Source organism: Myxine glutinosa, chromosome 1 (assembly GCF_964187855.1).
Source record: "Myxine glutinosa chromosome 1, kmMyxGlut1.1, whole genome shotgun sequence".
Lineage (NCBI taxonomy): Eukaryota > Metazoa > Chordata > Myxini > Myxiniformes > Myxinidae > Myxine > Myxine glutinosa.
In genome coordinates this window covers 357,997,976-358,024,885 of record NC_136261.1, presented here as the reverse complement: position 1 = coordinate 358,024,885, position 26,910 = coordinate 357,997,976, and the positions used below count along the sequence as shown (strand labels likewise).

The 26,910-nt window shown below is 44.9% G+C and overlaps 1 protein-coding gene across 5 annotated transcripts in view; it reads left to right on the top strand.

Annotated features, from left to right (window-relative positions):
• LOC137413973 (serine/threonine-protein phosphatase 2A 56 kDa regulatory subunit gamma isoform) overlaps nucleotides 1-26,910 on the top strand; it is a 220,944-nt gene that overhangs the window by 94,396 nt on the left and 99,638 nt on the right. The gene's annotated exons all lie outside the window — the stretch shown is intronic.

The following is a 26,910-nucleotide window of genomic DNA, read 5'->3' as shown; positions in this document are numbered from 1 at the left end:
GTCTGTTTGTCTGTTTGTTTGTTTGTTTGTGAACAAAATATCTCAAAAAGTTGTGGATGGATTCGGACGAAATTTGGCAGAGATGTAGTGCATTCCGTCTGGCCACTCTGCCATAAAGCCCAGATCGGTGGAGTGTTGCAGTGATGGTTGTCCTTCTGGAAGTTTCTCCCATCTCCACACAGGATCTCTGGCGCTCAGCCAGAGTGACCATCGGGTTCTTGGTCACCTCTCTTTCCAAGGCCCTTCTCCCCCGATTGCTCAGTTTGGCCGGGCGGCCAGCTCTTGGAAGAGTCCTGGTTGTTCCAAACCTTTTCCATTTAAGAAGTATGGAGGCCACTGTGCTCTTGGGAACCTTCAATGCAGCAGAAAATTTTTTGTCGGCTTCCCCAGATCTGGGCATCGACACAATCCTGTCTCTGAGCTCTGCAGGCAGTTCCTTCGACCTCATGGCTTGGTTTTTGCTCTGATATGCATCGTCAGCTGTGTGCCTTTCCAAATCATGTCCAATCAATTGAATTTACCACAGGTGGACTCCAATCAAGGTGTAGAAACATCTCAAAGATGATCAAGAGAAATGGGAGGCACCTGAGCTAAATTTCAAGTGTCATGACAAAGGGTCTGAATACTTATGTTAATGTGATATTTCAGTTTTTTCTTTTTAATAAATATGCAAAACGTTCTAAATTCCTGTTTTCTCTTTGTCATTATGGGGTATTGAGTGTAGATTGGTGATGGAAAAAATGAATTTATAAGATTTCAGCATAAGGCTGCAACATAACAAAATGTGAAAACAGTGAAGGGGTCTGAATACTTTCTGAATGCACTGCATGTGACATTGTGAGAAGGACTAAATGATGAGATTTTGGTGAAGATCCGGATCCGGCTACTCGAATTTTTAAAGTGATTCTTCACCATTGAGTGATATGGCCAACCAGGCGGAGGGTATGCTCTCTACTGAGTGCCGTTCTAGTTCCTTCGTTATAGGTTCATCTGAGGACGTAAACGTTTTGACACGCTGCATTGTAACTTTCACAATTGTTCATAATTACTGTCTTTGGTTTCACGTTCAATCCACCAGTCCATGCTTGATGCGAGTTATACTGATGTTGGTGTTCACTTGTCTACACACTTTGAGCAATGCTTCCAATGTGGGGAGGCATTGCTCTTGCCTGCGTCAGAGCACAAATTTCTCCTCTAAGCGACATAATCTTCATACTCTTCTGGTAAAGTGTCGCTCGTTGTTGCCGAAACGATGTCGTGGTGCTTCAGGTGTTTGCCATTTGCATTCCCAGCAGCCAATCAGGGCAGGAATTTGTAATTTGTTCAGGCGATAACTCTCCTACTTTTTCCTGAAAGACGACGTGCGATCTTTAACGTCCTGCTGACTAATTCTTAGTCGGCCGGGTCGTGAATCGAATCCAGAGTAGACGACTCAAAGGTAAATGCGTCACCTGTGCACCATCCTTTCGGATGGACATTGGAAATGGAGAGGTAGCGTGGCATTGTTCAGGTTGCCGTTTCATCAGTGCAATACGACATTTTGAGTGCAACCCGAAGAGCTTGTTGCGGCATGTAGGGCTACCAGTGTGAACCTGAAATGAAGCTTGGAAAAGGGTAATTGCAATGTTTTCTTTTGCCAATGGGTACTTCCTCATTGCTGGAAAAATCTGGAATGCTGTCATCATTAGAAGATATTGTATTTTTATATTATTATTTTTGTCCCCCGTTGCATGGCCTGAAAGGAGCGAAAGGGGGACTATGGTTTTCCTGTCCTTCCGTCCGTCCGTCCGTCCATCCGTGCGTGCGTGCGTAAGCGAAGGACGGCATTCGAATTTGGTGTGTGGGTGCAACCCACGTCAAAATCCAAGATGGCCGCCGCCATGTATGTCTGACACCATGTATGTCTGAACCGTGTGAGCGAAATATCTTGAAAAATAAGCGAAGTACCAACTTCTAATCTGGTGTGTGGGTGTATCTCGGCACAAGGAAGAACGCTATTGAAAATTGGGTCGCCACGTCAAAATCCAAGATGGCCACCGCCATGTATGTCTGAACCTTGTGAGCGAAATATCTTGGAAAAATAAATGAACTACTAACTTCTAATCTGGTGTGTGGGTGTATCTACGCATAAGGGAGAACGCTATTGAAAATTTGGTCGCCACGTCAAAATCCAAGATGGCCGCCTTGCGTCTGCCACTTTGTCAACTCGCATCACTTCACCGACGGGGGACCTAGGCATAACGCTTGTTTTGAAACAATTTGACATGTTTTGGAGGCAACCCCATTAGTATGCAGTACGCTGGTCCACTACATATCTCATTAGCCAACATTTGTGGAATCAAAGTTGGTGTTTTCACTGATGTCTTGTTACTTGCAAAATCGAAGATTTTTCAAGTATATTGGTCGGTTGCGTTTGTGGTTCTGTCTGTTTGTCTGTTTGTATGTCACCCTCCTGCAGGTCACAATTCTAAACCGATCGTCACGAAACTTCACCAAGCTGTATAGGTCGTCCCAATTGAGAAGCCTATTGTTTTAGGGGTCAAAAGGTCAACATAGGCCAAAGGTCACCAACTTTGCTAAATTTCTAAAATCCTCAATTTTCATCCAATTGACTTGAAATTTGAAGAGGACCCTGCATATCTGGTCACTGAATTAAACCACCAAGTATTTTTGAGGTCAACATAGGCCAAAAGGTCAACATAGGGCAAATTTCAAAAATCCTCAATTTTCATCCGATTGATTTGAAAATTGAACAGCATTTGCACATTGAGTCACTAAATAGGGAAACTAACTATTTTTTAGGTCAAAAGGTCAAAGGTAAACTCAAGGTCAACCTTCCAAAAACATCATTTTTCATCTGAAAATTCGTCACTTTTCTTCCTATTGACCCGAGCTTTGATCAAGATTGTCAATTTTAATCTTGATGAAATGGACAATTTGCTGTATCAATGGAATTTTTTTCCTTGGGGTGGGGGGGGGGGGGGGGGGGAGCGGACGGACCCTGGATTTTGCAGGTATCATACCCTGCATGACGTCTTCTTGTTTTTATTTTTTGGAATATCATATATTTTTGAGTAACACATCTATACTGAAATGGAATCATTAATTAGGGCCTCAATTCGCATTAATATCCTATTAATGTTATGATTACATGTGATTGTAATATTTCAACGTGAGGGTCTATGTTGTTGAAGGGGAAGTGTCTTTATGGTCTTAAGGGGTCTAATAGTCTGAAAGGTACATCCCAGTAGTAGTTGTGTTCTAAAGGTCTATGGGATCTCAAGGGGTCTAAAGTGTTGAAAGGGTCTTAAAGGACTAAAAGGGTAAGTGGACTAAAAGGACTGAAAGGACTACTGCCTCTCTCTCGGCCCCACCTCCCCCGCCCCAACTCTCTGTCCTCCTCCCCTCCCTCCCCATTCTTTCCCGTTCATGAAAGCAAGAGGGCAGCAATGACATTGAGGTTAAAATTAAATCACTACGAAACCTCGTTTGTTAAAAAAAAAGTATATATATATATTAAATTCACAATCTCGTGAGACGTGCAAACATAGATTTCATTTTGAGTTAATGAGCTAATTATCTCACCACCTGAATGGAAAATTAAATAAATAAATGAAAGGCCTCCATTAGTTTTTGCACATTGATGCCATGAATCATCGTGCTGAGTATCAACACGATCCGTTCAGCCGTGAGCATCTTCGGAGGAGTAGGGAGAAAACGAAAAATTGTGAATGGACCTATTGTGAATGGCTACCTGACGACTGAAGGACATCGTATGGCTTCAACAGCTCATCTCCACTTTGTCGTAGATGCGCTAAAATGATGTTCTCTCGTTATTTAATTTTAACCTCCTGATACCTCTTAATTTAATTTGTTCTTCATCATAATTTAATTTAAACTCTTTTTGTTGTTGTTGTCGTTGTTGTTGTTGTTGTCGGGGGAGAGCGGGGGTGTGGGGGAGGGGTACAGTGTTTTTGGTCCTTTTTTAGTTCCTTTACCCTTTTAGTCAATTTAAGACCCTTTAGATCAGTGGTTCTCAAACTTTTATGGACTACTGCCCTCTTGGACCGGCCCAATGCCCCCCTTGTCCTATCGTTCGTGGTCGGACATCCAGAATTTATGGAGATAGGAAGCAAAAATAACAGAACCCAAATATTTTCTGAATAATATTTTACTTTATTTTACTTTACTTTTTTTTTTTTTGCATGACCTACAATGTTTCAGCAGAACAGGTCCAGGTGAGGCAAACTGGATATCTGTTATCACAGGCCTAAATACCGTTAGTGTGAAGGTTGGGCCTGGTGACTCGCTGCGAGATCACGAATGTCTGGCTCCATCTCAGTGAGGTAGAGACGCAGATCGCCCCTCTTGGTGATGTCAAGGCGGTTTCGATACTTGGTCAGCAGCACCATCACGGCGCTGAACCCTCTTTCAACGAGGTATGATGTGGGGAACGCCATCAGCAGCAGTTCTGCATCTGTCCACATTGCGGGGTATTCGCCCCGCTCCAGAATCCAGAATTTGCCGTATTCATGCTGCGAGAATCTTGCCTTCGCCTCATCATCATTGTGGAGGTTGATAATTTCGTCCTGTAATTCGCGCTTCACATCTTGAATGTCACATTTGAATGGGTTGATCACCCATGCTGGCACCGACAGTTCTAGCATGTCTCTGAAACGCTGCTCCATATCTCCACGAATCTTCTCAAGGTGATTGCAATAAACGAGCAGCTCTTCATCAGAAACAGCAGTTTGCTTTGCCAACTGGGGAAAGTGGTACATATCTCTGCAGCCGAGGGTTTCCCTGTGCAGAGTCGCCTTGGTTACGAACGCGCCGATCACTTTCTTTGCTTTAATCAGCGTCATATGGTCACCCTGGAGTTGTTTGTTGACATCATTCAGTATACTGAATATGTCCGTGAGGTAAGCCACATCATGCTCAATCGCATTCACTTTCTCCGATAGCTCCGTATCAATTTCTGACAGAAACTCGACCACAGTTGAGAAAAGGGCATGGAAACGGGTCAAACAAGCACCTTTGGACAACCATCGAACTTCGGTATGCAACAGGAGCCGCTCGAATGCCTCATCGTTGTCCTGGCAAAGCTGACGAAACAGCCGATCATGCATAGACGACACCTTGATTTTATTCACTGCTTTGATTACTGTTTGGAGTGATGTATGAAGTCTGGTGCTGAGAGCTTTTGCTACAAGATGCTGGCGGTGCACGACACAGTGAATGGCGAACACGGACGGTACCTGGTTCTTCAGAAGCGCAATAAAACCATGCTGGCAGCCAACCATCGCTGGTGCTCCATCCGTCGCGCAAGCGAGAATGTTCTCCATCAGTATGTTCTTATCAGTAAAGTACTTCTCCAACGTTTGGAAGATGGAAGAACCCTTCGTATCGGTCTGGAGAGAGCGGGCAAACAACATTTCTTCCACCATTTCCTGATCACGGATGAAGCGAACGTAGCAGAGTAACAGAGCTTCACTGTCACGCAAAGTGGACTCATGCAGCTGGATGGCGAAGTGTGTGCTTCTCAGCTCACTACACAGCTTATCTTCTACATCTGATGACATTTCATCAATCCGCCTGGCCACGGAATCATTGCTGAGCGCAATCGACGAGAGAACTGGATTCGGATCCTGGCCCATAACGGTTTTTATCACTTCCCCAACATCTGGTTTGATCAACTGTTCGTCGATCGAATACGGTTTTCCAGATCTGGCGATGAGCAATGACAGCTTATACGAAGCATCCAGTCTTTTATCCACGAGCTTCTGGCTGGCTTTGAACATCGTCGTTACCGTGGATCGCTTCTCAAATTTCTCTTTCAGCGATTGGAAATAGCTGACCTCTGCGCGAGCCTTATCACTGTGCTTTTTACTTAGGTGCTCGCTCAGTCGAGATGGTTTCATTGCTTCATTGGACAGCGCGCTACCACACAACAAACACATCGGTAACTGTTGTTCGTCGGAGATGGAATGAATCCATACTTGATGTATTCAACGGAATACTGACGACACTTTTTCTTTGAGGCCGACATCTTGAAGCCGACTGGACGTGAAGCTTTTTTGAATAACGAAATCAACACGCCAAAATGTCGAAAGACTAACACCAGCGCTAACACTGACTGTTCATACGTTGCCCAATGTCTGTGCTGGCAAGGCCAGGCTGTAAAGTTGAACCAGGCACGTTGAATAGTCCAGCACGAATAGAGTGTATTATATCCCGCATAAAAAGATTCTTGCAAGCCGATTGGTTGAAATGGCACCATGTGACAAAAATTAGTGTTGTACTATTGGCCGCATTGGCGGCCAATAGTATTTCGCTGGTGTCATACACTATCATGTTTGTTGCATGAGCATGTATGGACAAGAAAATACCTACACGACATCAGCGAATATGTGATCATAAAAACCATGCGAAGGGGGAAAGAATGTGGTCGTTGATTGGATGGCCAATGTGCCGAATGGCGCCGGGTAACCTGTTCAGACTGCAGGAAGCCCAATGAGCGCTCCAAATCGCCGCTGCTCCTCTAAATCGCCAGTGCCCCCCAAATCATTGCCAGCGCCCACCTACCGCCCGTGGACTCTCGAGCGCCCCCCTGAAAGTTCCCAGCGCCCACTGGGGGCCGGTAGGGACCACTTTGAGAACCTATACTTTAGATCTTTTTAGACCCGTTGGACATTTTTAACGATTAGACACTTTAGACACTTTATACCCTCCAGACCCATCAGAATGCTTTGACACTTGAAACTTCAGACCCTTTAAATCCCTTAGAGGCTTTAACCCTTTCCAATGCTTTTCGACATTTACATCCTTTCGACCCTTTTAGACCGTTTTTAGTCACTATAGGCCCATTTACTAACTACTTTTGGAACGTACCCTTTAGACGTTTTGACCCCTTGTGACCCTTTAAACCCCTGTAGACCCTATAGACCCCTTACACCGTAGACGTTTTCGGCCTTTTAAGACACTTTCAACACTTTAGACCCTTTCAGACTCTGACAAAATAGACCATTTAGACTATTTCTACCCCTGAGATCGTTTAGCTACTATTGTAATGCTACTATTGTACTACTATTGTAATGTACCCTTTAGACCTTTGGGCCCCTTTTGACCTCTTGTGACCCTTTACACCCCAATTGAACCTTTTAGTCCTTTGAAGACACTTTTAGTCCTTTCAGACTCTTTCACCACTAAATATCTTACATCCTTTAGACCTCTTACACCCTTTAGACCTCTTACATCCTTTAGACCCTTTACACCCTTTAGACCCCTTACACCCTTTAGCCTCCTTACATCCTTTCGACCCCTTACACCCTTTAGACTTCTTACATCCTTTAGACTTCTTACACCATTTGGACCTCTTACACCATTTCCGACGCTTTTCTACACACTTTGAGATATGATAGGCCGGGTCGTGAAACCTCTTACACCATTTAGACCTCTTACACCATTTAGACCTATTACACCATTTAGAACTCTTACACCATTTAGACCTCTTACACCATTTAGACCTCTTACACCATTTAGACCTCTTACACCATTTAGACCTCTTACACCATTTAGACCTCTTACACCATTTAGACCTCTTACACCATTTAGACCTCTTACACCATTTAGACCTCTTACACCATTTAGACCTCTTACACCATTTAGACCTCTTGGACCACTTTGGAGCTTTAGACCCTTTTACACCCATTTAGGGCCTAAACGGGTTCAAGGGTTCTTTTCACTGGACAAAAACGAATGGAACATTTTTCATCAGTTAAAAACCCACTCATCCTACATAGTTTTGACTGTGCGAATACAATTGTTATCAGGCCTTTTAGCCCCCACGGGCCCATAATTTGCCATCAAATCAAACAGGAAATCAACTTTATCACCTCATTAATGTACCCTTTAGTATGTATCTTATGTACCCTATAGTACATTAATGTATCACTTATCACCATTAATGTACTTTACCCCCTCTACAATAAACTGGACTTTCTCTGTCTCACTGAGACCTGGCAACAACCACTGGACTACTACACGCTCAACCTCACCACACCCAATGGATATTCTTACATCAATAAACCACGCTCGGAGGGCCGAGGTGGTGGAATTGCCGTTATTCACCGACAAGACATCAAGACCAACCTCATCTCCATCTCATCTGCTCCATCATTTGAACACCTGGCTTTTAAACTCTCTGGTCACACACAGTCAGTCATGGCTGTTGTCTACCGCCCTCCCAAACCACACCCATCATTCCTGTCTGACTTCTCCTACTTTCTGACCCAGCTATGTTCCCTCTCCCCCTCAATCCTCCTCCTTGGTGATTTCAATATCCACATGGACTCCACTGACTCCACGCTAACCACTGACTTCACTGATTTACTCACCTGCTTTAACCTCACTCAACATGTCAACTTTCCTACCCATAACCGTGGTCACATTTTGGACCTTGTCTGCTCTACTGGACTAATTTTGCACCATCTCTCTGGCTCCGACCTCACTCTCTCTGACCACCTAGCCATCACTCTGACCATCAACATCCCCACCCCAGCACCAAGGCATTATCGCACTATCAACTTCCGTAAGCTAAACGCTTTTTCACCTGCCTCATTCTCATCGACCCTCTCTGAAAAAATGTCCACTTCTCCCTTCGTTGACCTCCACACCCCTTCTGACCTCACTGACTACTACAACCACACTCTCTCTTCCTGCCTTGACCAAATTGCGCCTATAAAAACCAAAACAGTTTCTTTCACCCATTCTGCTCCCTGGTTTACCCCTGAGCTCCGCCTAATGAAAACTCGTGCTCGCCAACTTGAAAGACTCCGCAATAAAACAGGTCTCACAGTTCACTCCCAGGCCTACAAGGACCACATACAACACTATAAAGATGCCCTCTCCCGCGCCCGCTCCGCCTACTACTCTCAAATTATCCACTCTGGCTCCGGAAACCCAAAAGCACTCTTCTCTACAATAAACAAACTCCTCAGCCCCCTGAACACCACCACCCAGTCATTCACAATAGACAACTGCATCTCCTTCCTTTCATTCTTCCAACGCAAAATTGAAAACATCTACAACAGCTTGACCACCGCCGCACCCGCTCCCCCTCAAACCACCTGCCCCCCCTTATCCTGCCATCCCCTGTCTCAATTCTCCCCAGTCTCCCCTACTGACCTCTCTGAACTCCTCATCGGAATGAAAACTGCCACCTGCACTCTTGACCCCATCCCCTCCAGCTTTGTCAAGGCCTCCCTTCCTGCTCTTTCTCCACTTATCATTGCAACAATAAACTCCTCCCTGTCTACAGGCATCGTCCCACCATCCCTCAAAATTGCTGCTGTTACCCCCATTCTGAAAAAACCTGGACTAAACCCTGACACCCTAAATAACTTCAGACCCATCTCCAACCTACCCTTTCTGTCAAAGGTTTTGGAACGCGCTGTAGCCACTCAACTCAAGCATCACCTCTCTGCCAATAACCTGTATGAAACATTCCAATCCGGATTCCGGTCCAACCACAGTACTGAAACTGCTCTCCTCAAAATCACCAACGACCTTCTCCTCTCCTCTGATGCTGGCAACCTCAACATTCTCATCCTCCTCGACCTCAGCGCTGCCTTTGACACCATCGATCACACCATCCTCCTCACCCGACTTGAAACCACCTTTAACATTACCGGCACTGCCCTCTCTTGGATTAAATCATACCTCTCTGACAGACGTCAGTTCATCTCCATCAATAACTGCAAATCCCCCACTGCTCCCCTCCCCCAAGGTGTCCCCCAAGGTTCAGTTCTTGGCCCCCTCCTCTTTATCCTTTACCTGTCCCCCCTCGGTCACTTAATCCGCCGTCATGGTCTCCAATTCCACTGCTTCGCCGATGACATCCAGCTTTTCATCTCCACCAAGTCCATCTCCACCGCCACCCACTCTATCCTGACAAACTGCATCACTGAAATAAAATCCTGGCTTCAAATCAACTTCCTCAAACTTAACTGTGATAAATCTGAAATAATCATCATTGGCCCAAAAACGCTCACCAAGTCCACCCATAACTTTGCCCTCAACATCGACGGTTTCCCAGTGTCCACCTCCCCTCACATCCGGAATCTTGGCATCATCTTTGACCAAACCCTCTCCTTCGACAAATACACTAAACAGATCACAAAGACAGCCTTCTTCCACCTGAAAAACATCGCCCGTCTCCGTCCATCCCTCTCCTCTGTGGCTGCAGAAACCCTCATCCACGCCTTCATCACTTCCCGTCTGGACTACTGCAATAGCCTCCTTTATGGTTCACCCTCAACAATCACCAATAAACTCCAATACATTCAGAACTCCGCTGCCCGTCTACTCACCCATTCCCGGACCCGTGACCACATCACCCCCGTCCTTTACAAGCTTCACTGGCTCCCCATCTCCCAGAGAATCCAGTACAAAATCCTCCTCTTGACCTACAAAGCCCTCCATAACCTGGCCCCATCCTACCTGGCTGACCTCCTCTCCAGACACACTCCCACCCGCAACCTCCGCTCTGCTGGTACCAACCTCCTGACCCCCCCCATCCGGACCAAATTTAGATCCTGGGGGGACAGGGCCTTCTCCATCGCTGCTCCCACCCTCTGGAACTCGCTACCTCACACCATCAGAGACTCCTCCTCACTCACCACATTCAAAACATCACTCAAGACCCACCTGTTCAACACTGCATTCAACATTTAACCCACAGCATCTAACCCCTGACTATCTCCTCTCCTTCTCCCTCCTTTGTGCTTTGAATATTTCCCTATTGATTCTTCTTTTTTTGCAATTGTCTTTATGTTTTGCTATGCGTTATGTTTTGCACTCTGTCAAAGCGTCTTTGGGCTTCCTGAAAAGCGCTATATAAAATAAATGCATTATTATTATTATTATTATTAACCCCATCTACAATTGCCCTCCATAGGGAGACAAGCTTGTGTCGCATTTGGGGCTATTAATTTTTATATCTATTAGATTTTGTTCTTAACTTCATGAGTGCAAGATATTACAGGATTGGTAAACAAATCTGTGGAGAGAGTTTGTGAAAGAGCTGTTATAGAAAGGTTTGAAATAGTTACCTTTTTTCAGTGCTTCAACTTTGCACAGGCCTGTCATGCATGACTTACTACTGTCCTGAAGCTGGGACATTGCAATGAATGAAATATTCATGAACCACAGCTGGATATTTTGAGAGTTTATTGCACGCACAAAGATGTTCCATTTGCAGGAGAGCTGAGTTTGTGCACATTGTGCACAATCTTTGCACATTTTAAGCGAGTGCAACGAGACTCCTTTAGATTACAACAAACCGTTATTTAAGAATTGCAATTGTGTTTTGGTCACCAGTGATGGAAAAAGGGATGAAAAAACAAACAGAAGACGTTATGCAGAGCACGGTAATTGCAAAATCCACCCCTCCCCGCCCCAAAAACAACTTGTCCATTTCATTATGATGAAAATTGACGATCTTAATCAAAGCTTGGGTCAATCGGATGAAAATTGACAATTTTTCAGATGTAAATTGATGATTTTAGAAGCTTGACATTGAGTTGACCTTTGACATTTTGACCTCAAAATAGTTGCTTTGCCAATTCAGTGATGCACTATGGAACTGCTGTTTAATTTGCAAGTCAATCGGATGAAAAATGATTTTTCAGATTAAAATTGATTTTGGAAGTTTGACCTTGAGTTGACCTTTGACCTTTTGACCTCAAATAGTTTCTTTCCCAATTCAATGACTCGATATGCAAATGCTGTTCAATTTTCAAGTCAATCGGATGACAATTTTATAAACTTGACCTCAAGATGACCTTTGACCTTTGACCTCAAACTCAATAGGCTTCTTCCTTCTGACCAAACTCTACCATCTGGTGAAGTTTCGTGAAGATTTGTTTAGAATTGTGACCTGTAGGCGAGTGACAGACAGACAGACAGACAGACAAACAATAACAAACGCAACCGACCAACATCCTTGAAAAACCTTTGATTTTGCAAGTAATAAATATAAGCAATGGGTTATGATTATAGGCAACTCTGTCGGTGGTGTACTTATAGCATCTGCTCTAAGCCTGGGAGGTCAGCCGTTTGATTTTGACCCTGGCCTGTGGGTTGGCATTTAGTCAGGGAGAAGTTGGGGGGGAGGGCAGGAGGGGGGTTCTTTCAAATAAAAAAAATGCTCACTGACTGTGGCAAGAAAAAGATGCCACTAGATGTTGTTGCATCACCCTGTACACGATCTAACGATTGCATCATTCCATCTAAGAGATAGGCATTATGACACCACCGGCACCTGCAGAGATCTGGGAAGCCATTTCCCCCAAGGTCATCGGCTGTGTTTGTCTCGTGTTAATGGCAAATCATGTGTTGTCTGTTGGCTTGCGGGTGCGTGCGCGTGCTTGCAATTTACGTGCAACACGTGATACTTCTTAGATCCTATAGAAAAAAAACTCAAATTAGTTTCATAAATTTTCTCCCTTTTTTTTTTCTTTTTTTTTGTATACAAGATCGAGGCTCGTGTAAGAGCTAACATTAATCACAAAAAAAAAAAACGGACACGCAAACATATAATAAATGGAGCGGGAGACAATATGGGGAGAGAGAGGGACGCACACAAGTACAACAGCAGAGAACAGGGACATCGGGAGATCTGTGGGAGGGAGAGGGCTTGGGAGGAGGAGGCATGGGAAGGGGCGGGGATGTGGGAGAAGTATAAAACACATGGACACTAATAGGACTTCAAGGAAAGAAGTCGGAATTTCAAAAACGTGGATCTGGGGTGAAATTAACGGGGGTAGAAAAGATCAAGGTTTTGGATGGGGGAAGATAAGAGATGGTGGTGAACAGCTGTTTTAAAGACCTGGAGGGTGGAGTGGGGTTGAAGGAAGTGGGGGAGTTTGTTCCAGAGGCGGGAAAAAAGAGCAATGAAAGAGTGAAGGTGAGCAGAGAGTCTTGATTTCGGCAGTTTAACCATAAGAGGGTTGCTGGCAGATCTTGCTCGACCTGTAGGAATATTTGTGGGACAAAGCACAGAGAGAGCTGGCAAGGCCGGAGAGTGACAATTTGGTCCTGCTAATTCTGAACTTATTAATTTGATGTCTTGAAAGCATTTTTGTTTGCTCAAATAAATGTTCCTTTTAGCAATTTCTCAGAAGTTTTAGTCCCGTATAATTTTTCGAAAAAAGGGTCATAAGTGGACCGTCGCTATAGTACTGCATAGGATTTGAACCTTGGATCCTTTTGAATCCACAAATAATTTGCCCAAATGGGGAAAAATCCACATAGTTTTAGTTTAGCCCTGTATTTCTTTCTGTCTAGATTGTACCAAACAATGTGTGCATGATATCGCACGGTGGTACATATGCATCATTGTTAGCCGCAGATGGAATGTGATCCAACGCGATGCGACCTGCGCAGCCTCTAATTATCTACATCCGCAAAGGCAAATCCTTTTGACGTCACAGCAGTGATAAAGTGACATCTAGTCGGTCAGGTCTTGGTGATTCGATAACATGATTACTCAAAGAAATTGTCGATTGCTTAAAATATACTAGTGGGCCTGTTGGTCCATTGGACCACATTTTCATTGGTCTTCATGGCCTTGTGGCATACCAGCCTGCTGTGTACTGCTTGAGCATTATCTTGCCTTTCACTAAGCCCAGATATGCTTGGGCCAGGGCGTGCATTTTACGCTCGTTATTATTGCCAAATGATGCTCATATAATTATTATTGTTAATGTTATTACTTATTAGTATTAATTAATATATGCTTTGTTATAATGTTATCATTATTTTTTATGTTTATTTAGCAATTAGAATGCCATGCCGTGGAAGGACCTAGTAAGCTGCTCTGTACACTTAACATGGCGTGTGTTTAAAACATGGGAATTCTTCCAGATTCTTTGTTGATAATTAGCCTAATCAACTCAGGAGATCATGATGACATTCCACATCAGAAATCTCCAGTAGAACACAAAAAAAACATGACACATACACACACACACACACACACACACACACACACACACACACACACACACACACACACACACACACACACCTACCTTGTCCATTTATAGTAGACTAGCAGTCTTGGAGGGGAGCGGGGGGAGGGGAAGGGGAGGAGAGGGGGAGGCAGGAATGAGGGGAGGGATGGGGGTGGGAAGGGGGGCAGGGAGAGAGGGAGCGGGAGGGGAAGGGGAGGGGAGGGGGGGAAGGCGAGGGGAGGGGAGGGGGAGAAGAGGAGGGGGGAGGGGAGGGGGGGAAGGCGAGGGGAGGGAAGGGGGAGAAGAGGAGGGGGGAGGGAAGAGGGGGGGAGGGAAGAGGAGAGTGGGAACGGGAACGGTGGGGAGGTAAGAGGAGAGGGGGGAGGGGAGGGGGAGGGGGGAGGCAGGAGAGGAAGGGGAGTGGCTCACGTTTCTGAGTTAAGTGTGATGCCGATCAGGAAGAAGAAGAAGAAGCCGTACTACCAAATTCGTACACTTCCGGAATTGTTTGATTTATTTGTATTCAAATGTCTGGTGATTGTTTTGTATTTATTTATGCGAATATGTACTTGTAACTGTCATTAATCTTAATAGGCTTCGGCACTATCGAGCGATTTTATTTTTATTTTTATTTTATTTTATTTTATTTAACTAAAAAAAAAACGAACTTTTTTTTTTTTGCCTAAACCACTCCCAGGCACTCATAGATGATCCTCTGAAAGTTTGATGAAGATCCGTTCAGCCATCTCTGAATAAAATGCAGACACAAAAACTGGACACACACAGACAACTCAAGTTTATATATACTAGGACATGCCCGTACTATATATATATCTAAAATTATATCCCCCCCCTCTATTTACATGAAATGGTTTGGTCCAAAGCGAACGGCTTGCGAGTACGGTGACAATCCCCCCCCTCTATTTACATGAAATGGTTTGGTCCAAAGCGAACGGCTTGCGAGTACGGTGACAATCCCCCCCCTCTATTTACATGAAATGGTTTGGTCCAAAGCGAACGGCTTGCGAGTACGGTGACAATCCCCCCCCTCTATTTACATGAAATGGTTTGGTCCAAAGCGAACGGCTTGCGGAGTTTGGTAAAGAAATCGCCATAGCTCGGTAACTACTTGTCCGATTAATATGAAACCTTGAAAAGGCACATCCTCAGGTCCCCAGCAATATACCTGGCAAGTTTCAAGTATATCGGACCCGTGGTTGTCGAGAAACAGCGGTCACAGACAAACATACAAACATACAAACATACAAACATACACACAGAGATTACTGGAATTATAGATAGATGGATGTATATGGATGTATATGTTTATGTATATGGATGTATTCATTTTTGGCCTCGTTTCTGACACGTGATCAGATGTGATTTGTATTTGTTTGTCGCCATTCTTGAAAGTTGCTCAAATGGTCATCTATATAATAATAGCGTAAGGACTCGACTTTGTTATCCCTTTTACGCCGCACCCAGTGACCCGATGCCCACGGCACTAATGGATTTACGATCTACGAACCGCGCTCTTTGTTTATCACGTACAGCCATACTCGAAAAATCTGAATTAGCCGACGTTGGGGCCCAAAAGCATCCGATTAACTGCCGATACGACGCCATCTTACGACGCCATCATATTGGCGTCTGCTGGGCGAAGGCGAAGCAAGCCGTCCGCTGATTGGACAGTCGAAGGCGACAGCAAGCCGTCCACCGAGTGGACAATCCCAGAGTCGTGCTCTGCCGATTCCTATTACGAATCCATTCATTTTTCAAAAGTATATCGTAGCGTTGTCATTTAAGTAGATTGCAATAAATACGTTGTTCATATACGCACTCTTCATTCTCATCTTTCTTCCTAACTCTTACTCGGACAAGCAAATCCCCTATGCCATCCATAATGGTACACTCTATCCATACACCACATCCTCCCTTCCGTGGATGTTCCACGGGGTTTCGGCTAATATTTATGAATTGACGTGGGGTTTTTAAACCATTTTCCTCTTTATTACTATTTAATAAATAAAATATATATATATTTTTAAATAACCATTTATACCCCATGATTGGAGCAACAGGATTCGTAAACAGCCTGCACGTTCAGAGGCCTCATCGATAGGCATGTTCAGAAGTGTACTGTCTGACTGCCCATGTATGGCCTGCATACTTTAGAAATCGTTTTCCATTTGTTGATCCCTATTGCATTGATTTTAGTCATGTAATTTGGTTTAATGGCCCAATAGTGATGTATTTATTTTATTTTTGACAACAATTTCTTCTGTATATGAATAGAAATCAGCAGAAGTTATTGTATTTTTTATTATTTTGACAATGGACGATGAGGAGATTGTCTGACAGGATGGCACAGGTGGCGTGCACTTGCCTCTGAGCTGCCTCCTCTGGGTGTGATCCTGAATGTAATTGTTAATTCACAGGCTGGTACTTCACAGGCGGAGTGTTGCACAATCAGTGTGTCCGTTGGATTAAAATTTCGCCAGGTGGCATGTCTTCTAGCATTAGCTGCTGGACACAGGTGCGTTACCATTAACACGTTGAAGATCTCACATTGTCTTTTGACGGAGACTGTATGCACCATCGTTCAGACCCTGGACAGATTCCAAATGGCAAACCATGTAGCATATTTACTGCCCAGTATGCTGCTTTGGCAGTTCGAAATACCCTGGAAAAGTTAAGGGATTAAGCTCACTTTGCATTGGACAAACAGGTTTGTAAATGTTTTGAGTTTGTCATGAATTCTAAGCAACACAACTCGTTGAGATAAAGCCAAAGCATTTTTATGCCTCCGCCCCCGAAAGTGGCCGGAGGCACTATGTTTTCGGGTTGTCCGTCCATCCGTCCATCCGTCCATCTGGGCTAAACCTCGTTTTTCTCAGCAACCACATGTCCGATTGAGACAAAACTTTCAGGGTAGGAGTGACACCCATGCAGAATGTTTTTATGATGATTGTGACGTCATAGGTCACGTGGTATGGCAGCCATCTTGCATTAAACGCAACTAATAGAAAAAATATTTATCGGAAACCGTTGAATGGAAACATTTGAAACTTGGCACATTGTCAAGTACTCCCAATGGGGAACAAAAGCCTGATAATGATGACATCATAGGTGAAGTGGTATACCAGCCAAAAATGTTTTAATCAAAGTCCTTATCCTAAACATCTGAAATTGCATGCACATGATCTATGACCCATTTGTATTCAAATATTAAATTTATGACATCATAGGTCACATGGTTTGGCAGCCATATTGGATTAAACCTAAAACCTTTAAAAAAAACATCTCCCAAACCACCAAATCGATTGACTCGGAACTTTGTGTCATTGACTAGGCATGGCGATCAAAATGTGATCACAAAAATATCATTGGTCACATGGCGTGGCAGCTATATTGGATTGAAGGAAAATATTAAATAATTGTATCTCTGAAACCACTTACCCTATCGATGTGAAATTTTACAAATATCATCTAACACCCTTGTTGCATATCGTTTGAAAATGATGGTGTCGTAGGTCACGTGGTTTGGCTGCCATCTTGGATAGAAAGACGAACCTTATTCGATCAACACGAAACTTCACAAACGTGATCCCCTACCCATACATATGCAGAGTGTACATTTTTAAGGTTATATGGCACGTGGTGTGGCACCCAGGCCATATTAGCTTGAATTCCGATATTTAAAAAAATACCTTCTCTGAAAACGCTTCACCGATCGATGTGAAACCTGTCCTGTCTGGTAAAAATGTGATGCTTGAAAATAGCTGAAGGGATTCAAATCAAACTTGTTTATTTTCAGGACAGTGAATGAGGGCATCTGTCCATTGTGGGACTATGCAGAGGCATATTGGCGACACAATCGCATTGCTTTAGTTTTCAGATTGATCTGGAAGTACAAATGGTTGTTGTGAACTGGTTATCACCCCAGGGCAGTAATTGAGAGGTCTTGTGAGATCTTCTTGTTCGCTCACCATTTATACATTAACTTTGGCACCTATGTACAAGGATACGCCCTATGTTTGACGCAAGCAATGGTTTCTCCCCAACGTCTGTGCTACGCATTGCATCCGTTAAGGTTAGGCTGACTGAAAGGCTTTGCTAAATCGGGCCAGGGTTTGCTTGTTATCCACTTTAAAAAATCGATGCATCAATGAGCAGTGACTTGTCACTTGCAGTTGCACTTTCCTCATCAACTACGTGGAAGCAAGAGGGCAAGCTGTGCAGGATTGGAAAATTATTTGTGTTAACTGATTAGCAGCATTATTTTCAGAAACTCACGTCACTGTGGAATCCACGCAAATTGCCGTTCTCTTTCTTTCTTTTATATTTTTTGAAAGTTGCAAAGCAAATTGAATACCCTTCGTGTTAATAAAATTCCCGGCTAGCAGGATGGCCTAGACTAGAGGTATGCACACTTGACTCAAAGACCTTGAGACTGGGTTTGAATCCTGACCGAGCTGAAGGCAGTCATCCCGGTGTGACACGCAGGGTGATTCTTCGATGTGTGTGCCGTGTCCCTCGGATGGACATTAAACTGGGCATCCCGTCTGTCGGCATTAATTGGTGGACGTACAAGCAAAAAAATACTTTTGTATTTTTGTGCTTGTACAAAACTCTTGTACAAGTACTTTTGTACAAGCAAAAATAATACAAGTATTAGCTCGCCGACTCTTCTCGAAGGACACCTTTTGCATTAATTGGTCCTTCGAGAAGAGTCGGCGAGCTAATACTTGTATTATTTTTGCATGTACAAAAGTACTTGTACAAGAGTTTTGTACAAGCACAAAAATACAAAAGTATTTTTTTGCTTGTACTTGTACAAGATGTACAAGTACAAGCTATTGCTTGTACTTGTACATCTCCTCCTCACAGTCAACGTGTGGCCCTGCATGGATTTCTCTCATCTCCCCTTCCTGTTCAGGCTGGAGTTCCCCAAGGTAGTGTTCTGGGCCCTGTGCTTTTTCTGGTCCTCATCAATGATCTCTCTGACTCTCTTGAAAATCCTCTCTATCTTTTTGCTGATGACTCCACTCTCTGCTGCTCCATTCCACATCCCTCAGATCGGCAGTCTGCAGCCTCCTCACTCTCTGCAGACCTGGACAAAATCACAGACTGGGCAAACAAGTGGAACATGTCTTTCAATCCTGACAAATCTCACACTTACGATGTCTCTCCGAAAAGACCGACTGGACAACCCTCCCATCTACTTTCTCAACAATCCTCTCCAAGAAGTTCTGTCACTCAAGCTTTTGGGTCTCACTATCTGCCATGATCTTTCCTGGGAAAACCACATTTCCAAGCTGGCCTCCAAAGCCATTCGCCGACTGGGCATCCTCCGTCGTGCAAAGTCCTTCCTTGGCACACCTGAGCTCCTCACCACATACAAGGCTTTCATCCGCAGCTCAATGGAATACTGCTCTCCCCTCTGGGCTGGTGCTCCTGCCTCACACCTAGCTCGTCTTCACGCTGTTGAAACCAAAGCGTTCAGAATCATTGGAATCTCCCGCGATAAAGCTATCTCCGAGGGCCTTTCACTTACTCACCGCAGGCAGGTTGGTGGTCTTTCCGTCTTCTACCGACTCCTCTCCGGCCTTGCTCCCCAACTCTCTCTGGGCTCTGTCCCCCAAATATTCCTACAGGTCGCACAAGATGTGCCTGCAACCCTCTTATGGTTAAACTGCCAAAATCAAGACTCTCTGCTCACCTTCACTCCTTCATTCCTCTTTTCTCCCACCTCTGGAACAAACTCCCTCACCCTCTTCAATCCCACTCCTCCCTCCAGGTCTTTAAAACAGCTGTTCACCACCATCTCTTATCTTCCCCCATGCAAAACCTTGATCTTTTCTACCCCCGCTAATTTCACCCCAAATCCACTTTTTTGAAATACCAACTTCTTTCCAGGAAGTCCTTGGTGTCCTTGTGTTTTATACTTCTCCCACCCCCTCCCCCTTCCCACAGCTCCTCCCCCCAAGCCCTCTCCCGCACATCTCCCGATGTCCCTGCTCTCAAATGTTGTGTTTGTGTGCTTCCCCTTCTCTCCCCATCTTGTCTACCGCTCCCTATTTTTATATATTTTGTTTGTCTGTTTGATTTTTTTTTTTGTGATAAATGTTAGCTCTTTCACGAGCCTCGATTCTGTAAACAACAACAAAAAAAAAACGTGATAAATTCCAAATTCCTGCCCTAAACTACAGGCTGCACTGCATCAGTGGCGCAACCATGCCCCCAGCAAAGATACAAACCAGCAGCCACAGACCGACCACAAACTAAATGAATGAATGATTATAATTTTCCTATTATTGCTAAATAATATAGTAAAGAAGCAAAAGTACCCGTCACTTTGCTGACCGATTTAATTAAAAAAAAAAAGTTGTACTTCACAACCTTCTGTTCTATTCGCGCTATAATTTGCCCGAGGTAATCTTCCATCTGCTTGGATGTCGGCCAATGTCATTTTCGTCAACCCTCCTTTTTTGTATAAATGGCTCATGGAAGAGCTTGTACATTGAACGCATCAGAACATAACTGGACAAAAGGAAAAGCAGAGAAGTGAGGGGGTGGGGGACAAATGGTGGGGCCGAAAGACGGGACAGAAAGAGACTTGGACAAATAATGGTAGTGGGGAGGAATGGGGTGCAAGTAAGGATATATTGTGTGTACAAAAATAACACAATAGGAAACTCTCAGGAAGGGGAAAAAATTGGAAATTTGGAAAGAGAGATTTTCGGGTGGGGTGGTTGGATGGGGGTGGGGGGGGGGGGGGGCGATGGGGTTAACGAGGGTGGAAAATATGCTTTTTGATTGGGGATGATCTGAGATGGTGGTCAACAGCTGTCTTGAAGACCTGGAGGGAAGAATGAGATTGAATATATTGTGGAAGTTTGTTCCACAGGTTGGGAAAAAGAGGAACAGATAAGTGGAGGTGAGCAGTGTCCCTGGATTTAGGTATTTTCACCAGAAGGGCATTTATGGTGGACCTTGTATTCCCTGCAGAAACCTGGGGGTGGGGCGGAAGGGGAATGCAAAGCACGGAAAGAGCAGAGGGTTCAATACCAGAAAGGAGGTGGTAGAACACAGAGACCATTGACCTGTCTGCGTTGGGAAAATGATGGGTCCATAGACTCAGCTTCAGCACAGGAGATTACAGTGATCTTGAAGGCCTTTGCTTATGTGAAGAATCAGCTCTTCGTTTGGTGAAGAAGTCCACAAATAGCCTGAAAATGACGCAGTTTTTTATTAAAGCCAACTTATACAGATCCGGAGGAGACAGACGTCTACAGCAAGCTACAGCAAGAACATGCCAAGTCAAGCCTTCCTGAAAACGCATTGATTCTCATTCACTTATATACGAATACGATTATCAGAAAATCTCCGAGAGAACAAAGCGACTGGCGAGAGTCCCTCCCACCGTTATCATTCGGGGGAGTCAGCCCTTCCTTATCATTCGGACCAAATGTTTCTCTGGGCTCCGAGAAAACAGAAATGTAACTCACAAAGAGGAGAGTGTATGCTTGGCCAAACAAACCCATATATTTTATGGGTTTGTGTACATGAGTAATTCAAAGCATGTTTATACAGAGTCATGCGTTGCTGTGATTAAAACAAAATATATATGGTTAACGATAGGTTCATGTCATTCTACTAGCATTACGCAAAAACACGCGCATGTGGGCGTGGTTTTACGACCAGCCTCGAAAAAAGCACACGTATACAATTGTCCAGCATGACCTCATTTTAAACACAAACTGAAGCATGTTTATTGAAATTCAGGCGCCGCTATGATTATATGGAATATAATTAATGTTTTTCAAGTTTATATCTGCAATTCGAGCACTCCGCTTGAAACTACACATTCCACGCGCGCATGAACGTCCGACATCCAGCGTCCGATATTCAGCAAAGTCGCAATGACCCACAATGCATTTGGGCACACATCCTCCGAGCAACCTCATACAGCACACCCGTGACTCGCGGCTCGCTCGGCTCTTGCCTAAAAACACAATAACTCTACTCTAACTTCCACGGAGCCGCACGGCGGAAACGCAGGTTTGTACCACATTTTAATAAAACGAACATTGCCAGGATTCTCGGATAGACGTTTAATTTCACAACACACATGACAAAAATCCGATTTAAATTCAGAGATCGCCGATCGACCTGGCACAACCATCTTAACGCGATGACGCCACGCCGCCCCCCCCGTCTTGGCGCGCACCCTCGTGCCTCCGCACGAATCTCAACACTCCCTGCACGCCGCTCTATTCGCGTTCCCGGCGGGGTTTACCTCACGTTGGGACATGCAGTCGGCTGTCATAACAGAGAATTGTCAATAAAGAATCTACGACTTGACATTCCTTCCTCTTGTCTCGTCGAGACAAAGTATCTTAAGAGACAACGTGCCACATCGGGCTTTATTGAAAAATAATTGTGTAATGCGGGTATTGAAAAAATAATTGTAATGCGGGTATCTCCCAAGGGCATATCGTGCGCCCAAAGCGCTTCGCCTGGCGATTTGGCGAGCGTGTCGTGCGGTGCGTGCTTGGAACCTGAGGGCTCAGAACATGAAAGTCCATTAACGTTTCGGATCCACAACGAAGGCGTCTGGTCCAGATGAGGTTCTGCTCCGCCAGAGGGCCCGTCACCTCCCCTGCGGAACTTGCTCCCCCCACCCTTTGCAGACTCAGTCCTTGCAGATCTTCGAAGTTAATCAACGATCATGCCCATGAGGTCCCTCACGTGCTGCTGTTCTGGGGAATACATAGTATTGTCAGTATCTTGTGTCTCAATTTCCTGGTCAGGGTACAGAGCGTAAAAATCCGATTCACTTGAAGCATTTGAACTTAATACATATGAAGAAAAGAGAGGGACTTCCTTTATGTCAAAGTCTCCCATGGGCGCCTGGTCGGCTTGCGGGTCTAGGACATCCGCGTCGGGTCCCTCGACCGCCAGACCCAATGTCGCAATCAGATCCATAGTTGGGTCGGAAGGGGGCGTGCAGCTGTCCGCTTGTAATACATAAGCAGCGTTAGCCAGTACACGCAAGGGGTTTATAGCACAAGTATCACAGTCATCACATACACCGTTACAGGCAGCAGCCAGTTCCCACATGGGATCCGCACAAGTATCACAGTCATTACAAAATTCAATGCAATTTTCTGGAGCGCCGGTCGCAACTGCCTTGTTGAAGGACCCGTTCAGGTCGACGGCCTCTGTGGTCAGAGCCATAGTCGTTGTCGGCGGCTTTTTCACTTTCCATCCTGTAAAATACTTTCTCATACAGAGGAGGACTAGAGATTTCATTAGTGCCCCCCAAATTACTACCCCGATTATCACAGCCAGTGCGGTCAATAACCACTTCACTATGGTGCCCGTCCATCCCTGGAACCAGTCAGTGAGCCAGCTAAATGTATAAGAATTTTCACGCGCGATCCGATCGATCGTCAGGGCGTGGCTAGTTTCCCTTAGTCTCACTATTGCGGCTGACACTCCTTCAGATGGATCGGGTATGTAAGTGCAACATTTTCCCTCTATAATTCCGCATACCCCTCCTTTCTCTGCCAGGAGCATGTCCAAAGCCACCCGATTCTGCATCACCATTGTACGCATGTGAATTACCGTGTCCAATAGTATGTCATGAGCCGTAGCGGTGTCGTTTGCCACCTTTTCTAGGGTCAAAGCCAATTTGTCTATTCGGAAACTATCCATGACTGTGCCCGCTCCTGGGAAGAAGAAACCAAACACCTTTTCCCATAGACTCCCGTGTAGTTTAGTGGTTCCATCTTCGTTCATGACTGACCTCTTATAACGCCTGTCCAAGGACTTTGGGTCTAGCTCATCCAGTATCTCAACGTCAGGAAGGACTGAACCCAGATAACATGTGCCCCCCCAATTATTTGGTAAATAGGGGTAAGCCTTGTCGCCGCATATAAACATTGTCCCATGGGGTGGGACCAGGTGGGTGGATAAGCACTGGAGTCCCTTTACCACCCCATTAATCCTACTAACCCCCCTAGAGAATGTTATAGCCGTTATGTTGTGGTTGTGTTTATCTTGCAGTACTATTCGTAATGTAATCCCCGAGCTCCCTTGTCCCAGCTTCCCGGGGAGAGTGTAGGCGCATTCTGATTCTCCCATACGCAAGTGGCCGGAACCCTGGAGGCAGACCCTCCCTTTCTGTGGTTTGACCCAGACGGGGGCAGGCCTCTCGGCCACATGGGCAATCATTGACGGGCGATAATTAAATTGTCGATTGCAACTCTTGCCGTTGTCAACCCCTTCTCTTTCCAGCGTGGTGACTAAACATGGGGAATCGATAGGTTGTGAGCAGAGGTCATTGAGGGACAGAGGTAGCACTATCATGTGTATTCCTGTGGTGCCTGCTTGGGGAAAGCGCATGCACGACCAGCAGTGTGTCCTATTTTGAATTGTTGCCACCTCCCTGGCCACTTTCCAATATGTGTTTTCACCCTTCTTTGGGGCCTTATTCTGGGGTTGTGGCGTGAGTATGTATTCGATGCATGGTATGTAGTTCCTTTCGCCACCGGCCGCGCCAGGGGTCCAGACGCTGCACCGGACCTGCATGGTCATGTCTTTCCCTAGGCGTGTGCGTGTTTGTAGCTTAAAATCAGGGGTTCCCCATTGGTATCCTGGTTGGGCCAAGGTCTTAATGCTAGCTTGCCCGTCTTCCCGGAACTCTCTTTGCTTTTGTAGTACCATGCCAACGCGTCCAGGCCCTGCCGACAGTGCTAGCCAATTTATGTTCACCCAATTTGTGTGCAGGGCTTTCTGTTCGAAACATGGTAGTGATACTCTTTGTCCCCATGTTACGGTGAGGTGTCGGGTTTCGTTTTCGCATCTATTGGAATCGGAGTTTCCCCTAGCTGCTGTCGCTATCAATAGTATTGTACCTATGATTAGGCCCATCCTTATTGTGGTTGCTGTGGTGTAGTGTCTGGTGCTTGTATGGCCAACTTACAGTGCGTGGCGTGGATCCACGAGGTCTTGCCCTCGCAAAAGACTGCCGTTGGTGTAGTCAGCAACACCTGGACTGGTCCCTTCCACCTTGGTTCCAAGGCGTTCTTGCAGGTGAAGTGCTCCACGAACACCTGGTCCACAAGTCTCCTGGGAGCGCCTGGTCTACAGGTCTCCAATTCATAGATTCAATTCATCCAATCCATAGTTTCATAGAACACCTTTTCTCCAATTTCCTAATCCACTTTTTTCAAGTGGATCCAATTTTATCCAATATTCAATTTTTAAATTCAATCCCATTTAATCCAGTCCAATTCAAATTAAATTCAATCCTTCTCTCAGCATCCCATTACCTGTTTCCAACATCAATAAAAATAAAATTATAAAATTAATAAAAAATCAATCATCTCAACTCTCAAATCGAATCAAAAAATAAAAATAAACGAAAATTACTTCAGCGAGAGTTTCAACTAGAATTAACACAAACAAACCACCATTAACCTCCATTAACACAAACAAACCACCATTAACCTCCATTAACACACACAAACCACCATTAACCTCCATTAACCTCCCCCTATTATTTATTTATTTTCACGAATAAACAAATAATAGAAATAACCTGGTCTACTTCCAATTTCAATTCTGGTCAGTTCTGGTGTCTGGTCACACACAATGTTTTCCTCACCCACTGTGATTCGCTCAAAATAGATTCTCACTGTTATGTCTGAAATTCGTCTCATGAAAACCCATTCAAGAGTCCGGTGTGACAGACAGCCAAACACATAGACACGCCGAAGACCCCAGGGTACCCATCAAACTAGCTTGTCCCCAGATCCACAACACAGCGAAACATGTAACTTTACTAAAATAATCACTTACTCATAACTAATACTCATAATAACTCATAATTACTTATGTAATTACTCATACCAATACTTACTTAAAATAATGTAATATCCCAATCTTCACCCCCTATGCAAATCGAAGCACCCCGGACGATCCACAACCAATATCAACCACTGTAGCCGTCTTCCCGACTCCAGGCAGCCACACGCAGCCACATACATCTCCATCCACGTCGCACAAGACAACAGCCAACGAGTGTGTCCACCACACAGAAACCTTTGGCAATGCAACAACCGAACTCCCAGACAACCAACAACAAAACCCAATCCATCTCCATGGCTCATCAAGCAGTTCCAACTTAATCCAGCTTCACATACCGATTTCCCCAAAAACTCGTGAAACTTCACCCCCATTTTGGAAAAACCCTGGACTAAACCCTGACACCCTAAATAACTTCAGACTCATCTCCAACCTACCCTTTCTGTCAAAAGTTTTGGAACGTGCTGTGGCCACTCAACTCAAACATCATCACTCTGCCAATAACCTGTATGAAACATCCCAATCCGGATTCTGCTCCAGCCACAGTACTGAAACTGCTCTCCTCTTTGCAAACCACTTCAACTCCATGAATTTTACATGTTTCGTGAACGGAACAAAGCACTCTGTAATCGTCAGATTGAAACTGCCCCAAACCCGTCCATATAAACTCCATTGTTGTCCTGTCCATCTCTCTGTGTTACATTTACCTTTTGTGACTCACAGTACCTGCCTCCATGGAACAATGGCGCCTGAGCACTCAATTAGCCCTCCCAGTACCAAAGACTTACAATCAGACCGACAGACAGACAAATAACAGAGGCATGTCGCCAGCCCCAGCACAGGACATCACCTTTCCGGGCAGGCACAATATAATCCACAGCATCGAAATGCCAATTTCTATCCGGAGCCTCGCAAAGCCAAAATCCATGCATGCGTGCTCCATCATGCAACCCGATCTGTACTCGGTGCGCCCGGCGCCCCCTATAATCAGTGAGTTATAATAACCACAATATCTCTG